We start from the raw sequence: 18,536 nt of genomic DNA on the forward strand, positions 1-18,536 counted from the left end.
ACTACGTTCAACATCTAAGGCCCTCCTCCGAGTTCCGACTCACAGAGAAGCTCGGAGGGTCGTAACAAGATCTAGGGCCTTTTCAGTGGCTGCCCCCGAATTATGGAACAGTCTCCCCGATGAGGTCCGCCTGGCGCCTACACTTTTATCTTTTCGGCGCCAGGTGAAAACCTTTTTATTCTCCCAGGCATTTTAATCTATCTTTTAAGCTTTTAACATATATTAGGTTGTTTATTGTTTAATATTTATGTTCTACTGTTTTTGTGATTTTATTGTATTTTATCCTATGTTGTGCACCGCCCTGAGAGCCTTCGGGCTGTGGGCGGTATATAAATCAAATCAAATAAATAAATAAAATAAATAAAATAGGGATTTAAACCAAGAAAACAGATGCATGAATGTGTATTGTAAAACTGGAAGTAAAAAACCAACAACTTCCAACAAGGTCAAGTATCCTTATTTGAACAATACTAGACGTACCAATCACCAGATAAGCAGCGTTGTAAAGCTGGAAAATCTGTCAGATTTGTGCTATTAAAAGAATTCAAAATCAGGGCCCACATAGCTTAGTCAAGTCTGCCAATCAGCAGACAGCAAATAGTCAGGATAAATAACTCTAATAAAATGGGGGGAAGGATTATATCCTATAATTCCCTGATTTTTGTTCCAAAAATTCCTAAACAGGTCCAACTTGGATTCAGATATATTAATCCTTTGTTTTCCCTGTCTAACTCAAAAAATCCATTTACTCAAGAGTATCTAAAACTCATAATTTCATAAACCCTCACTGGGGAGGGATTTCTTTTTTCTTCTCGTATCTTAAATGGACTACCTTAGCTGCTAGGTTATATGAATTTTTCTTTAAGCTATATTATTATTTTTTTTTGGTATAGCAATTCTCAGATATATCAGCAACATAGTTTAGAGTCTGATGGAAAAATATTCAAAAATCTTAATATTAAATGGAATATTATTGCAAAACTTGTTTGCTTCCAGACAAAACCACCATAGCAAACAAAGTCAGCTGTCTCCTCTCCACATTTCTGGCATTTATCACTCACCCTGTAATATATCATAAGATCTTTATTCAACTAACATAGAAAACATGTAAGTCAGCCCCAAGTACTAAAGATTAACCACTTATTGGCTGGACTGTTTTTTAATATTTCCACACTGGCTGCAATCCAATAACACCTGGGAGTAAGTCCATTGAACCCAATAGACATATATTGGATTGCGCTGTTATATAGCCACAATAGGGTCAAACACTATTGCATCCATAAATTTATGTAATTCTCAGTTAATGTTAACGCGGCAATACTATAAGAAATTGCTTGGCTGATTCGTGGGAGCTGGCTTCCTCCTCCTCATTTGCGCAGGCAGCTCCCGACAGAGCTGGTGCTCAGCTGGGCCAGTGGTTCCCAAGCAGGAAGTGGATGCCGTTTAGCTGTCTGCCAGCTCCCCTCTGCCGGCTTCCCACCATTTGGATAGCTCAGGTAGTTACTCAAATATGTGATAAATGTCTGGGGAGACAAGTATAGTCTTATACAAGAATATAAGCCTACAGATAAATAATATTAAAATTCCTTGTTGCATACAATTTATAATTTGGGCACAAATTAAAGATCTACTGAAATTGTAGAGAGCCAATTAGTTACAAGCAGACCAGCAATGAACCAATAGGCTGAGGGGCGGTTGCAAATTATAAATAATATTGAGCAGGGCAGTTAACACTGTAGCTGAGATGAAATTTGTCAGAATAATTTTTTTCAGAAGAAATTTCTGAGATTCCTCCCTCCCAAACAAGAAGACAATTTTGCAAAATTTTGTCTAAATATTCTCCACCATTTTTTCCTGGTGGCTACAACTCCCCTCCCCATACCCTGGAACAATGCTAGATCCAGGGCATTGTGGAGGTTGGAAAATGGCTGTCATCAGAGTTGTTGCCACTGCCCATTGTAGCAGCAGCAAAAAAAGAAACCCTTTAGAATAGGCTTGGGGAGTCTTTGGCCCTCCAGATGTTGCTGAACTACATCTGCCCTCATCCCTGACCATTTGACCTGCTTGCTGGGGCTGATGTAATGGAGAATTTTATATATCCACACATATAATCCTAGATATTAGAAGGAATATGTTTAAGAAATATAAGGAAATCATTAGGAACTAAGCAAAAGCCCACAGGCCTTTTGAAGACCTCTAAAATCCAGTCTCACAGAGACTGGATTTTAAAGTCAGGCCTGTGAGTTAGGCCTGGAGTGCAGGCAATGGTCAAATTCACCTCACTGTGAACTACTGCTTTTGCCAATACAGGCCTGTGTATGATCAACTATAATGAATGCGTATATTGTTTGGAAACAATAATCATGTAATCTATGATTGATGTTTTTAAAAGTTTGATCCTGGGAAAGTAATTATTTGTTGGCAATCATATATATATATATTCTTATTCTGGTATTCTGTAGAACAAAGGCTCCGACTAGCGGAAAAACTTTGTAACATTATCCAAACAGTAATGAGAGAAACTTTGAGTTTTAAAATGATCTGATATGTTTAATCTAATAGAAGACAAACTCTGTAAGTGGGTTTTCATGGTAAAAAGGTATTTTTAGGTAGTTTGCCTTTTGCATTCTTCTGGGGCTGAGAGATAGTGGCTGGCTCAGACTCATTCAGAGCTTGGAAAAGTTACTTTTTTGAACTACAACTTCCATCAGCCCCAGCCAGCATGACCACTAGACTGGGCTGATGGGAGTTGTAGTTCAAAAAAGTAACTTTTCCAAGCTCTGGACTCATTCAGTAACTTTTTCTTAACTGTGGTCTTCAGTCATAGTCCAGCATTATAATCATAACCCTTCCTCTATAGCTATGTATTTTCTAAGCTAGTGATGGGATTTCTAAGAAAATATAAGAAATAAGAACCCCTATAGCAAACTAATAAAACTGTGGTGCTCATGAACTTCTAGCTACCCTGAGCAAGCCAAACCCAGCCTGGTATCATTAAGGAACATGTTGTAATATCTCCAGGTATACCTGGGTTAGCCTAGCCGATCAAGAACAATGGAAAATAGAAAGTACCAGGTATGCACGAAAGCCCATTCACAATAGTAGAATGTAGTATATGGTAGTAACTGGTTTCAACTGGCCTGGAAAAGCATTAGTTATGGGGGACAGCAGAACAATGGTGATATTAGTAAGACAGACAGAAAATTGGAATAAGAAGTATATTAAGACAATTACAAATTACCTGTACATGTGTTCATGTAACTAGAGAGTAGAATTACCTAATGTTTTCTGATTGGTTTGGAAAGACTACGAAGAGGAGGAACTGTTAAATTATGTGGGAAGGAACTTGTGGGATTGGTAAACTAATGTCACATGCTGCATTAGTATGTACTGTACAAAAGAGCCATGTAGACAGTGTCTCATTGCAGTCCTCTCCAGACTTTCTGGGAGGCTGACCCTGCATATGCTGGTGAAGAATAAAGGCCTACCTTTTTGCTTCAAGCCTGTGTCTTCAAATTTCTTCAAGGACCCCCAGTCCAAAGTACCCAAAATTTCTCCAACAGATGTAGATGAGAAACATCTGGAGGGCCAAAGGTTCCCGACCCCTACTTTAGAGGAATAAAGAAGCAAATTCAGTTAGTACCACTGCTAATGGTGAGCCCCACCCCTGAGAAACTGTTGGAGATTTTCTCCTGCTTTTCCCTTGGAGAAATTTAGTAAAATGGTACCCTCCCCTCCACAATTTCCCTGTCCACAACTTGCACACAACTCTTTTAATTAATAAATATAAACATGAGAAAGCAAAAACATGGATGTACCTAACTCCATGCTATTTTTGATTATTGTGGGAATACTGTCAATTATCTATCATTAGTTGGATGTCAGTCGGTCGGTCTCTGTCACAGAACAGTCTCTTCACATTTCTGTTGTTCCATGTCTGGTCACGTGGGTGTCCATGGGTAAGGGAAGAGAGGAACCAAGAGGGAGTTGACCCCCTGAATGAGCCACAGTCCCCATATTACCAGCTTTCTTTTCTTTTCAAAAGAGTAAGTTCTTGGCATTTGTAGAACCTGAGATATGAGGCACAATGTCCAGGCAGTACTCTCCTCATTTGTTTAGTGAGAAACTTTTTTCTTCTCTTCATTTCTCTTTTGTATTTGCTCAATTCCATTCTCTTCAGCAGTCAGCAACTGACATTTTCCATGTCTGGCTCCCCCACTCCACATTTTTTCTACACCCCTCCCTTAACTGGCCTCACATTCTACAACCTCATAGCAGTAACCTATATTGGTATTATACCGCCACAAGAGTGGCTGTATACTATAGCCAGCATGGATTTTTCACATTCCAGTGTTAAATTGAAAATACCCCCCATGCCATTCTGATGCTTCCCATAAGCTCATTTCAAAACAAAACCTTACAAAACTTATAGTCATGAACTCAGAAACTCTTGCTTAACAACCCTGTACATTTTCATGGCGATACACAAAACAGTCAGAGAGAATCGAGAGTTCAAATTCTAAAAAGAGGGGGGGGGGAACCCAGAGCCCTTTTGGACTTTTTTCTGTCAGAGTTCTCATAATCTGTTGAAATTAATTAAAAATCAGCCATGTTCACAGAGTACCTGTAATTCTATTACTGACCTTAATACTCTGACCTTCATCTTCTGCAGTTTAGCCTGGCTGATTTTTAATTAATTTAAGAAATTTTGGCTTGAACTCAATGATAGTGTTGGGCATGCTCACTCAGAACCATCTCTCAGTGTTCTAAAAGCCAAACTCACAGCTGCTTGGATTACCTAATCGGGGCCACACCCACAGCAGACTTTGATTTCACTTTAGACAGTCATGCCTTCCTCCAAATAATCCTGGGGTGTGTAGTTTGTGAAGAGTGCTAAGAGGAGACTCCTATTCTCCTGACAGAGCTCCAGTGGCCAGACTGGTTTAACAGTAAGCTGCTCTGACTAAAGCTCTCTGAGGGGAACAGGGCATCTCCTAGCAACTCTCAGCACCCTTCAGTAACTACACTTCCCAGGATTCTTTGAGATAAGCCATGACTGTCTAAAGTGAAATAAAGGCCTGGTGTGGATGTGGCCAGGGACAACTTTGATTTAAATTTGGGTGGGAGGCTAGATCCTGACAAGACCGAGGTACTGCTTGTGGGAGACAGGGGTAGGCTGGGTCCTGTTGACCTGAGGCTTAATGGGGTACAATTGCCCCTGAAAGACCAGGTCCGCAGCCTTGGGGTTGTTCTTGATTCCAGGCTGTCCATGGAGGCTCAGATTTCGGCAGTGAGCCGGGCAGCCTGGTACCAATTACACCTCATACGTAGGCTGCAACCCTACCTCCCTGTTCATCAGCTCCCACTGGTAGTACATGCCCTGGTCACCTCTCGATTAGACTACTGCAATGCGCTCTACGTGGGGTTACCCTTGAAAACGGTCCAGAAACTTCAACTGGTACAGAATGCGGCGGCTCGTTTACTTACAAACAGCCGTCGCCGTGATCATATTACTCCAGTATTGTTTAATCTACACTGGCTTCCAGTAGTTTTCCGGGCCCAATTCAAGGTGTTGGTGTTAACCTTTAAATCCCTATATGGTTTCGGCCCGGTTTATCTGAAGGAACACTTCCAGCGTCACCAACTATGCCGACCGACAAGATCAGCCATGCAGGGCCTTCTCTCAATCCCACCAACAAAAGTGGCCAGGTTGGTGGGGACTAGAGAGAGGGCTTTTTCGGTGGCGGCCCCCACTCTCTGGAATTCCCTCCCCTTCGATCTCCGGCATGCCCCTTCCCTGGATACCTTCCGCCGAGCCTTAAAAACTTGGCTGTTTGGTCAGGCCTTTGGGACTATCGGGATGGGTTAGTTATATACTCAATGCCGTTACTATGTACTGAATATGCTGCTATTTTGTTATTGTTGATTATCTGTATTTTATTGTATTTACTGTATTTACTGTATTTATTTTATTTTATTGAATTTAATATGTACGTCGCCTAGAGTGGCTTCGGCCAGATAGGCGACCTAAAAATTAAATTTATTATTATTATTATTATTATTATTAGATGTGCCTGCTGTAGAATAAAAAGGTGGGGGAAACCCTCAAAAGCAATGACACTGTTCACAACTTTTTCCTTTTGGAAAGGAAAGGGGCTTCCCCTCTGCCCAGTACCAACCCACCCAATCTCCTCCCCTCCCTGCCCCTCCCCCAGGTCAGTGTTGGACTACAACCTGGGAGACCAGGGTTCAAATCCCTACACAGCCATGAAGCTCACTGGGTGACCTTGGGCCAGTCACTGCCTTTCAGCCTCAGAGGAAGGCAATGGTAAACCATCTCTGAATACCATTTACCATGAAAACCCTATTCATAGAGTCGCCATAAGTTGGGATCGACTTGAAGGCAGTTCATTTCCATTTTCAAACATGATTGCACAGAAATAAATCCCATTGAACTCAAAAAGTATGCAAACAATCAAACCCTCCCTCCTTTCTCCTCCCTCCTAGCCCCTCCCACTTGTCCTTGTCCTCTCCATTCCTTTGCCCCTCCCTCCCCATCCCCATTCCCTTCCAATCCCCTCTTTCCCCTTCCTCCTATCCCCTCCCCATGTTACCAAATTCTTCCAAGCTACACAGGAAGTGGATTGGACTGTGAAAGACCAACCCAAATGGTGTTTGCATTTCGACCAATTAGTAGGGCAGTACAATATCTCAGAGAGGAGGTCAGGCCTCTTGCTCCCCTGGTGCATTCACTATAGCTGCCCAATTTCCCTGCTTTTCAAAGTTTGATAGAAATATATGTGGGCTATAGGTATGTTATTAAGCCGCAAGGTTTTTTGCCTATGAGTGAATCTAAGTACAAATGGAAAACAGCTAATTAACCAATGCAGCAGAAGCAACTCTTGTGTGCTGGGAAGAGAGGAAGAAGTTCAGTGGATTTTTACAAAGAGGCTCCCTTTTCATAATTTCTGTCCAACATGTGACACATTCATATTAATTTTTAGGGGAAATGTTCCCGGTTCTGCTTTGTATCCTGTTGTTTGCTGATTGCCTGTCCAGTTAAAGAGTTAACTGGTTGGATTACATAATCTCTCCTTTGGGTAGAGACAGAAAATATATGCCCCTTCTTTGGGACAGCATGTTTGCCAAGCATATAGTGAAATACTACATTTCTGTGTGTAAGCACTGCCAAATTGTCATTATAACTGTGTGTGTGTGAAACTTTGCTCTGCTCCAGCACTCCTTGTGCTACTTGATTACATGTGTGTGAGCGAAGGAAGACACACAGAGAGAGCTTGTACATGATTTATAGGAAGCACTGGCAATAGTCACAAAGTTTGAGAGCTGTTGACGCTGTCACCTCTTGGAGTCATCTGACTTGGGGGAGGGGGAAAACTGTCTACAGTGCCTTCTTTTGAAGAGTTTTTAAAAGAGGCTGGGGAATTTGGAAGGTTTCAAAAGAGGGTCTTTCTCCTCCTTTGCCAGACTGGCATAACTTTTTCTTGTTATTTGTTGGAGTTGTGTTCCTTGGACAGGATCCAGAGCAATATTGGTGCAGAGTCCCTTGTGCATCTAAATTAAGGAAGCAATGTGGGTGGACATTTGAAGAGGAGTACAACATTACAATTCTAGCTTCAAGTCTGGTGAATGAGATACAATATGAAATGGTGTAATACGTCTTCTAGCTGTACCAATCTGTGTCCTCATCTCACCAATAACAGCTTGGCCAATATGTCATTTGCTACTTGCCTTTGGGATAGTTAGCTCTACAAACAACCTCATTCATCTATTGCCAGCAAGGTAAGAGAACTCAAAATCAATTATCCACCAGCTGTATTGTGATTAGCAGCCTAAGACTGTAAAATGAATATTAAGTAGAAGGCTAGAATACCAACTATGGTGGATTGACACCTGCAATTATACTACTGCCATATCTAATTTACCCCACAACAGCAATTGACAAGTATTATAGATACCTTAAACAGTGATGTCCGTGTTTAATGTGCTTAAAATGTGAGCAAATCCCAGGGCTTACTCTTCAAGATAGAAGAGTGTAATGGGAGCTATGGCATTATCGATATTGGATTGGCTAATGGTATGTATACAAATGACTCCACTTGGAAACTGAGCTGGGCTGTATGGAGGGACAATACAAACTCAGTTACACAACGTTTGAATCAGGTCTCTGGATGAATTTGATGTAATTTCTCATTTGACAATACATTAGGAAGGGAGTGGGGCTCACTGGTTCAGCATATCCTTTGCATGCAGATGGTCTCAGATTCAATCTCTGGTACTGGAAAAAAAGGATCAGATAGTAAGTGATGGGAATGATTTTTGCCCACTGCTGCCCATCGGATAAGACAAATAATCTTATCTGGCAGTTTATAAAGCAGTTTATTCTTAAATTCTGGTAATAATTTTATGTCCAAAATTTAGTTCAGTTTAGTTTTATTATTTTTAGTCCTAATAAAAATAAAAAAATAACACTCAGCATACCAGCAAATACATTTATAACATGAGAATAACAGAGCAAACTTCACAAAATACTAACAATAAAATATGTTGTGTTGGTCCGTTAAGACAAAATCCCAAGCACAGCTGATGTTTAATATTTTAATATGGGTTGAAAATTATGAAACAGTGAGGTAGCTTTTAAGTTTCACAAAACTCTTTTTCAGGCACGATGTCAAACAAAAAAAAGAAGGAGGCGAGAAAGGAGATGTTGCTGATAGAGGTTATGGTGGAGGCCCATCTGTGATGTCCACTACGGCTACTAGGAAACAGGCCTCCCAATGAGAATGTGAAGCAACCCCCCCCTCAATGTCAAAGCTACACTACCTGGTCCACACACATTTTATAATTTCTTGAATTTAAAGAGACTTGTGGAGGCATTTCTTTCAGTCTCATGTTCTCTGGCCAATCAGTTCTATGCACCTCTCAGCCAAACCTAATAGAAAAGTGTAGCTATTATTTTCTCCCTGGACAACTTGCTTGCCAGCACTACAAAGTCTCCTACTTCATCTTGTTATGGTGCTTATCCAGCACAGTCAGTATAGCAGATTAGGGAGGAATCAGGCCTGAATTAGATCTGCTTCAAGAACAATCCTATGTGGTAGCCTTAGCCTGGTTCTGAGCATAATCAGAGCTGTTTCCCTGAAGGCCAGATGTCTTCATAGGTAACTAGAGAAGCAACAGGGAGTGTTTCCTATTTTGAGGAGGATTTTCTTTTGTTTAGTTTAGTATTTTTGTGACCTTGCTAAAGAGCAAGCAAACAAACAGTGAGTATCTTTCTATAATATCATAAGAACATAAGGACATAAGAAGAGCCTGCTGGATCAGGCCAGTGGCCCATCTAGTCCAGCATCCTGTTCTCACAGTGGCCAACCAGGTGCCTGGGGGAAGCCCGCAAGCAGGACCCGAGTGCAAGAACACTCTCCCCACCTGAGGCTTCCAGCAACTGGTTTTCAGAAGCATGGTGCCTCTGACTAGGGTGGCAGAGCACAGCTATCACAGCTAGTAGCCATTGATAGCCCTGTCCTCCATGAATTTGTCTAATCTTCTTTTAAAGCCATCCAAGCTGGTGGCCATTACTGCATCTTGTGGGAGCAAATTCCATAGTTTAACTATGCGCTGAGTAAAGAAGTACTTCCTTTTGTCTGTCCTGAATCTTCCAACATTCAGCTTCTTTGAATGTCCACGAGTTCTAGTATTATGAGAGAAGGAGAAGAACTTTTCTCTATCCACTTTCTCAATGCCATGCATAATTTTATACACTTCTATCATGTCTCCTCTGACCCGCCTTTTCTCTAAACTAAAAAGCCCCAAATGCTGCAACTTTTCCTCGTAAGGGAGTCGCTCCATCCCCTTGATCATTCTGGTTGCCCTCTTCTGAACCTTTTCCAACTCTATAATATCCTTTTTGAGATGAGGCGACCAGAACTGTACACAGTATTCCAAATGCGGCCGCACCATAGATTTATACAACGGCATTATGATATCGGCTGTTTTATTTTCAATACCTTTCCTAATTATCGCTAGCATGGAATTTGCCTTTTTCACAGCTGCCGCACACTGGGTCGACATTTTCATCGTGCTGTCCACTACAACCCCGAGGTCTCTCTCCTGGTCGGTCACCGCCAGTTCAGACCCCATGAGCGTATATGTGAAATTAAGGTTTTTTGCTCCAATATGCATAATTTTACACTTGTTTATATTGAATTGCATTTGCCATTTTTCCGCCCATTCACTCAGTTTGGAGAGGTCTTTTTGGAGCTCTTCGCAATCCCTTTTTGTTTTAACAACCCTGAACAATTTAGTGTCATCAGCAAACTTGGCCACTTCACTGCTCACTCCTAATTCTAGGTCATTAATGAACAAGTTGAAAAGTACAGGTCCCAATACCGATCCTTGAGGGACTCCACTTTCTACAGCCCTCCATTGGGAGAACTGTCCGTTTATTCCTACTCTCTGCTTTCTGCTTCTTAACCAATTCCTTATCCACAAGAGGACCTCTCCTCTTATTCCATGACTGCTAAGCTTCCTCAGAAGTCTTTGGTGAGGTACCTTGTCAAACGCTTTTTGAAAGTCTAAGTACACTATGTCCACTGGATCACCTCTATCTATATGCTTGTTGACACTCTCAAAGAATTCTAATAGGTTACTGAGACAGGACTTTCCCTTGCAGAAGCCATGCTGGCTCTGCTTCAGCAAGGCTTGTTCTTCTATGTGCTTAGTTAATCTAGCTTTAATCATACTTTCTACCAGTTTTCCAGGGACAGAAGTTAAGCTAACTGGCCTGTAATTTCCGGGATCCCCTCTGGATCCCTTTTTGAAGATTGGCGTTACATTTGCCACTTTCCAGTCCTCAGGCACGGAGGAGGACCCAAGGGACAAGTTACATATTTTAGTTAGCAGATCAGCAATTTCACCTTTGAGTTCTTTGAGAACTCTCGGGTGGATGCCATCCGGGCCCGGTGATTTGTCAGTTTTTATATTGTCCATTAAGCTTAGAACTTCCTCTCTCGTTACCACTATTTGTCTCAGTTCCTCAGAATCCCTTCCTGCAAATGTTAGTTCAGGTTCAGGGATCTGCCCTATATCTTCCACTGTGAAGACAGATGGAAAGAATTCATTTAGCTTCTCTGCAATCTCCTTATCGTTCTTTAGTACACCTTTGACTCCCTTATCATCCAAGGGTCCAATCGTCTCCCCAGATGGTCTCCTGCTTTGAATGTATTTATAGAATTTTTTGTTCTTGGTTTTTATGTTCTTAGCAATGTGCTCCTCAAATTCTTTTTTAGCATCCCTTATTGTCTTCTTGCATTTCTTTTGCCAGAGTTTGTGTTCTTTTTTATTTTCTTCATTTGGACAAGACTTTCATTTTTTGAAGGAAGACTTTTTGCCTCTAAGAGCTTCCTTGACTTTGCTCGTTAACCATGCTGGCATCTTCTTGGCCCTGGCGGTACCTTTTCTGATCTGTGGTATGCACTCCAGTTGAGCTTCTAATATAGTGTTTTTAAACAACTTCCAAGCATTTTCGAGTGATGTGACCCTCTGGACTTTGTTTTTCAGCTTTCTTTTTACCAATCCCCTCATTTTTGTGAAGTTTCCTCTTTTGAAGTCAAATGTGACCGTGTTGGATTTTCTTGGCAATTGGCCATTTACATGTATGTTTAATTTAATAGCACTGTGGTCACTGCTCCCAATCGGTTCAACAACACTGACATCTCGCACCAGGTCCCGGTCCCCACTGAGGATTAAGTCCAGGGTTGCCGTCCCTCTGGTTGGTTCCATGACCAACTGGTCTAGGGAATAGTCATTTAGAATATCTAGAAACTTTGCTTCTTTGTCATGACTGGAACACATATGCAGCCAGTCTATGTCCGGGTAGTTGAAGTCACCCATTACTACCACATTTCCTAGTTTGGATGCTTCCTCAATTTCATATCTCATCTCAAGGTCTCCCTGAGCATTTTGATCAGGGGGACGATAGATCGTTCCCAGTATTAAGTCCCTCCTGGGGCATGGTATCACCACCCACAATGATTCTGTGGAGGAGTCTGCCTCTTTTGGGGTTTCGAGCTTGCTGGATTCAATGCCTTCTTTCACGTATAGAGCGACTCTGCCACCAATACGTCCTTCCCTGTCCTTCCGATATAGTTTATATCCAGGGATAACCATATCCCACTGGTTTTCTCCATTCCACCAGGTCTCCGTTATGCTCACTATATCAATGCTCTCCTCTAAGACCAAGCACTCCAGTTCTCCCATCTTGGTTCGCAGGCTCCTAGCATTAGCGTACAGGCACTTGTAAGCAGTGTCTCTCTTCAAGTGTCTTTGGCACTTGTGGTTAGGCCTGTGGTAATTTTGCTCTTCTGAATTTATATCCTGTGCCCCTGCTCTCACAATGCCTACTTCTAGGCCTACCCCTTTTAAAATTTCATCATTTCTTTGGTTTTAATCCATGGGGGAGGTTTATTCCGAACCGGACCTTTCTCAGCTCCTGTCGGGTTTCCCCCCTCAGTCAGTTTAAAAGCTGCTCTGCCACCTTTTTAATTTTAAGTGCCAGCAGTCTGGTTCCATTCTGGTTCAAGTGGAGCCCGTCCCTTTTGTACAGGCCCGGCTTGTCCCAAAATGTTCCCCAGTGCCTAACAAATCCAAACCCTTCCACCCGACACCATCGTCTCATCCACGCATTGAGACTGCAAAGCTGGGCCTGTCTGGCTGGTCCTGCGCGTGGAACCGGTAGCATTTCAGAGAAAGCCACCTTGGAGGTCCTGGCTTTCAGCATCCTACCTAGCAACCTAAATTTTGCTTCCAGGACCTCACGGCTGCATTTCCCCATGTCGTTGGTGCCAACGTGCACCACGACCACTGACTCCTTCCCAGCACTGTCTACCAAACTATCTAAACGACGGGCGATATCCGCAACCTTCGCACCAGGCAGGCAAAACACCTTGCGGTTTACACGCCCATCACACACCCCTCTGTCTATGTTCCTAATGATCGAATCACCCACTACAAGGATCCCTCCACCCCCTGGAGATATATCCTCGGCACGAGAGGATAGCTGCTCATCCCCCAAGGAATGGGTCCCTTCTAAGGGATCGTTTCCCTCTTCCTCAGCTGGATGCTGTCCTTCCCCGAGACCATCGTTGTCCATGATAGCAGGAGAGCTATCATCGTTGGAGTGGGACACAGTTATAACGTCCCTGAAGGCCTCCTCCACACACCTCTCTGCCTGTCTCAGCTTTTCCAGGTCCGCCACCTTGGCCTCAAGGAAATGAAGTCATTCCTGGAGAGCCAGGAGCTCATTGCACCGAGAGCACACCCACGACTTCTGTCCAACAGGCAGATAGTCGTACATGCTGCAGGCGGTGCAAAACACTGGAAAGCCCCCACACCCCTGCTGGCTTCTTACCTGCATAGTTTTGTTTAAGGTTTATTACGTCAATGGGTTGGAGACTGCAGTTTAGTTGAGGTCAGGGAACAGACGGGCAGAGTGGGGGGCCCTGGCCTCCTCGCCCTGCTGCCGAACTCGCTCTGCTGCTTAACTCGCCTTGACGCTTTGTCAGCTGGGGCTCCCTCTAGCTCGTGGAGCAGGCTCCCTCGCTAGGGTGCTCTGACTTGATATGTGTGGCTGGTTCCTCCTAGCTACTGCTGCCAGCCAATGATGTGTTACTTGAGGCTGATGGCTATCAATTTTTTACTTAATCGTTTTGCACATATTTTTGTGAACTGGGAGGAGAAATAGTGGATGGTTTGTGCATGTGTTGCAACAAACTGTGTCAACAACTTCCCTGCATTCACTCATCAAAAACTGGGTGGAGAAGGGCAGGTTGATCTGAGCCATTTGTAATCCCAGAGTATTTTCAGAAAAGGTGTGTGGATCTGCTTCCAAAAGCCCCTCCATTCGCTTAAGTTCAGAATATCTTGAATGTAGAGGAAAATGCATGGTGCCATTATTTCTAGCTTGCTTTGTGATGAATTTTGTCAATAATTTCTAAAATAAAAATAAAAGTTTCAGGCTCCAAGCCTGTCTGGATATGACTCTCATCTTTCCCCAAATCTAGAATACGTTCTTCCTAATCGTAAACATAACAGACACTGATTATGATTAGTCTGGTGTGATGTACTCTGCACATGAGCAGAGATTATTCATATTTTCAGGACTGAGCCATACATTGCAAATATGTTCTGCTGAGCTCTGATGTGCCCTGCCTCAATTCTTTTCTCTATTGACAAGTCTGTTGTCTATGGAAAACTTTGTTCTTTTAATTTAGAGAAAAAAGTGTTTTGGATAATGAAAAGTTAAACTGATTTTTGGTGGGAGGAAATTGCATGCAACTGGAAGCAAGTGTTCCTCATATTTTAAAAGTTTGTGTGTATGTGTTTAGTTTGTTGGCAATGGATGTGTAGGTGTAATCAAGACATGAATTTAAAATAATGTCATGTGGTATAGCTTAATTTCTGAATAAAAGGTGTGAAGTCAGTCTTGTCTGAAAATCATACTTGGCCATTTTGCATGGAAACGTTTCTATTGTCCATAGATATGCAGAGAATAAGGCTGCAATATTACGATCCCCTTGTGCAGTGCTTCTTCCGGTAAGAGGCGTTTTCTCAGCCGCTCCGTTATTCTCAACATAACCTGCTAATTAATCTTACTGGCAGCAATTTGTTACCTTTTTTCTATAGCTGACTTCTTTTAGTAGCTTTTGCTACATCAGCATATATATCAAACAAACTTTAGACTCCTTTCTTTAGCTTGTATTCAGACTCGAAACGCCGATAAGCCCCGGCTAGACAACTGCTCGTTAAGGAAATACCAAAGGAGGTGGGAGTGTAATGGAGGGTGATAAAATGAAGAGTAATGCTCAAACAAGAATTACGGACTATTTCATGTGTGAAAAAGATCTATCTTATACTTCAGCTCCCACTAAAAAGGTTATGCAAAACGATCCCGTTCTAACTGCCCCACACGAATGGACGCTAGGAAATACTTTTTCAGTGCAAGCAGAGATAGCAGCCAAATCCTTGGCAGAGGAACTTCATGACGCCGGTTTTAGATGTGTCTCAGAGGAGGGGTCAGAGAGCTCAATAATAGAGATGATTACTCTGGATTCTCTTGATTCTCTAAGAGAAGCACAAAGCGAATTAACATCTATGCCTATATTGAGCCCTGAAGCAAACATTCAATCATCTACTCCCCCCCCGGCTTCTACGAACGCCATCTTAGGCTGGCATGCCCTCATCTCAGAAGAATTACGTCTTGTCAAAGGATTTCTTGTTGAAACAAACAACTTACTTACGACCTTAGTGAATGCATTAAGCCCTCATCTTTCCCAGGAGCAAAACGGACTGAGTTCTTTAATATCTCCTGCTACCAGCTTGAAACAACAGGGATTGGAACTGAAAGACATAAAGGAAAAAGACAAGAAGTCAGCAAAGAAAAAGCACACTAAAAATGGAACTTTAAACAATAATAGAAAGACTAAGAAAACTAAGAACATCACAAATACCAAATCGTCAACTAATAACAAAATGAACTTTAAGCCACTATTTAAACTTATAGACTCAAAAAACTCAACTTCTTCTAACAAACGTCACTCAAATAAGACTGTAAAAATAACTGCCCAACAGAGCAATAACATCAGCTCGGATACACTGAACAGAACTGATAACACAGGTAACACTCTGGAGTCGACACTCCAACTGCCAGGAACATACCCAAGAGTACTCTCTATTAATACGCAAGCACAACCATGGAATCTAGTTCTGCGAAGGAACAAATTGGCAGTGTCTTATAAGCAAAAATATTCAGGAGGTAACCTTATAAATCCAAGTATAACGTCCTTGGATAAGTGGTTTTCCCAACTGATGCAACCTTTACATAATACAAATTATATTAGGTCATTACTTAATATATCTTCGGATTCTGACTACCTTCGCATGATAATCACTTTTCATTCTACAGCAGATGTCAATCAGATATATTCAATAAGAGAAAAATTTGAAGAAAGAGGTTTATTTTTACAGAGATATTACATCAACTCAATTTTGCCTATTTCACTAATACAAACCAATTCTCCTCAAGACTCTTCGCTCGTGACTGCCTCCTCCATCACCACAGATAACTTGGGAGCTCTCACACAACATAATACGACAATGGGTCCGATTTTGCCGGTATTGCCTGCGGTGTCCCAATCTTCAACTACTTTATTGAGTGAATTAATCCCCGAAGAATTACAACTTACAGAATTATATTCCCAGTTACCAACTACTGAACGGTCGCTGATCATTGACAAATTCTATCAATTAATTCAGCATCTATTGAGTGACCAAAATGAAAGGAATAACATAAGAACGCAGAGGCAGTCCCCGCACAGCTCATCGGATGTAATGCCAGTGCAAGTAAAGGAAACAAATAACATCAAACAACATATAGTTAACCAGTCAGGAGCAGTATTTGTTGATCACACTGGCTTTCTGGAACAAATAGAAGTAATGCATTGACCCGCCTTAGAGACAGTAGCCATGCCACAGAATTTAATGCCATCTCCTAGTCCTCCCTCTGCACCCTTTATCAGAAAAAGGTCTGGGGCAGATTTACCCCTAAAATGTATCTCATGGAACATTGCGGGTTGGTCCTCTAAACTTAACAACCCTGACATGAATAGCTATTTACATAAATTTGATGTCATTTGCTTGCAAGAAACATGGATCACGTCAGCAATAACCTTGGATGGATACACTTCTATAGAACTCCCAGCATACCATGTATCAGCAGAAGGAAAAGGCAGAGCAAAGGGTGACCTAGTAATCCTACTTTCTACCTCACTTAAGATGCAACTGGTAAAGCTAACCCCCTGTAAAAATATTGCTATAGCGGTAATACTTACATTTCAGTCTTTATCTCTGCTATTGTTTAATGTTTATATTCCCCCTTCCACAGCAAGGGCAGAAACTGATCAAATGTGGGAAGAACTAGACAGCTATGTATTAAAATTGGAGATCCGCTACCCGAAGGCTTTAAAAATTTTCATGGGCGATTTTAATGCCAGAACTGGCCCCAACAATGATACCTTATTCTCATCTAAACTGTGGGGGGGGGGAGGATAAGGAACGGTTTGTCAATCACCAAGCCAGATCCTCTAAAGACAACAGAGTAAACTATTCAGGCATTTGCTTAACCCGTATGGTAGGGAATCGTGATTTGGTAATTCTAAATGGATTAGAAACTTGGGGGTCTTCTAATGAATTCACTTTTATTTCCAACAGAGGAAGTAGTGTCATAGACTACATAATAATTCCTCTCAGACTGCTCAAGGCTATAGATAACTTTGCAATAGGCACTAGGCAAGATAGTGACCATCTGCCGTTAACCTGCGCAACTCGAATAAATGAGAAAATAAGACTAGAGTGGAATTATAACTTGTCATTTAATCCCGCACAACAATATCATAAAAGACACAAATGGTCCTCTTTTGTAGCTTCCAAAGTAGCAGAGTTCCTTGTTTCCCCTTCTACATTGGCACTACAATCCCGACTAAGCAATACCACTAGTAATTTAAAGGCGTTATCTTCATATACTTCACTTACAGAAGCTTTAAATTCCATTGTTTCCAATTCCAATTATAAAAAAACGAAATCTAATATGCATTTGCCCCACTGGTTCAACCAGGAATGCAAACAAGCAAAAATACATGTAAAACAATTATACTTACAATATAGACACTGCAATTCTATAAATCTTCCTTTGGAATACTACAAAGCTAAAAACGAATATAAATTAATAATAGCAAACAAAAAGAGACAATTCCAAAAGGCGGGCTGGAATTCTCTAATACAAGCAGTTAAATCTAAAAATACAAAAAAGTTTTGGTCTTTAATATCTGGAAACCTTAGGCCTACAAATTACATCCTCTGTAATATCCCCCCCTATATATGGGAAGAACATTATATAGCTACGCAGAAAAATGTATTATACACAACACCAAATGACTCATTTATCTTTGATCTAAAATTGGTGCCACTTTGGAATCCAGTCTCCTATCTTGAAATAATAGACCTAATTTCTCAGCTCAAAGCGTCAAAGGCACCGGGAGGAGATAACTTACCTCCAGAGCTACTTAAAAATCATCAAGATTGGCGGGCTCCGGTCTTGGCCAATCTATTTACATTAATAAACAATACAGGACTTATTCCTCCGGGTTGGACTGAAGCCATAATCATACCAATCTACAAAAAAGGTCCCAGAGAAGACCCTAATAACTATAGACCAATCAGTTTGCTTTCCGTTATAGGAAAATTATATGCTATCTATCTGAAAAACAGACTGGTTTCATGGATAGAAGAAGAAAACATTCTAGGTTACGAACAGGCAGGGTTTAGAAGGGGTCGCTCGGTAATTGATCACTGCGCCCTATTATTCCACCTGGCGGAGAAGTACAGGAATCATGTGGGCAGTGGCTTATACACAGCGTTTGTGGATCTAAGAGCGGCCTTTGACTCGATACCTAGGAATATTCTATGGA

The 18,536-nt window shown here is 41.7% G+C and overlaps 1 protein-coding gene across 5 annotated transcripts in view; it reads left to right on the forward strand.

The window, feature by feature from the left end:
• Positions 1–7,362: 7,362 nt before the first annotated feature.
• Positions 7,363–18,536, forward strand: part of LOC133383491 (solute carrier family 22 member 2-like) — a 96,933-nt gene continuing 85,759 nt past the window's right edge. For 3 of the 5 annotated variants that reach the window (XM_061624306.1, XM_061624305.1, XM_061624307.1), the window contains exon 1: positions 7,363–7,800. The gene's annotated coding sequence lies outside the window, so the exon portion shown is untranslated. The remainder of the gene's footprint in view (positions 7,801–18,536) is intronic. The other 2 variants (XM_061624303.1, XM_061624304.1) reach the window with 1 other exon arrangement.

This window comes from Rhineura floridana, chromosome 4 (assembly GCF_030035675.1).
Source record: "Rhineura floridana isolate rRhiFlo1 chromosome 4, rRhiFlo1.hap2, whole genome shotgun sequence".
Lineage (NCBI taxonomy): Eukaryota > Metazoa > Chordata > Lepidosauria > Squamata > Rhineuridae > Rhineura > Rhineura floridana.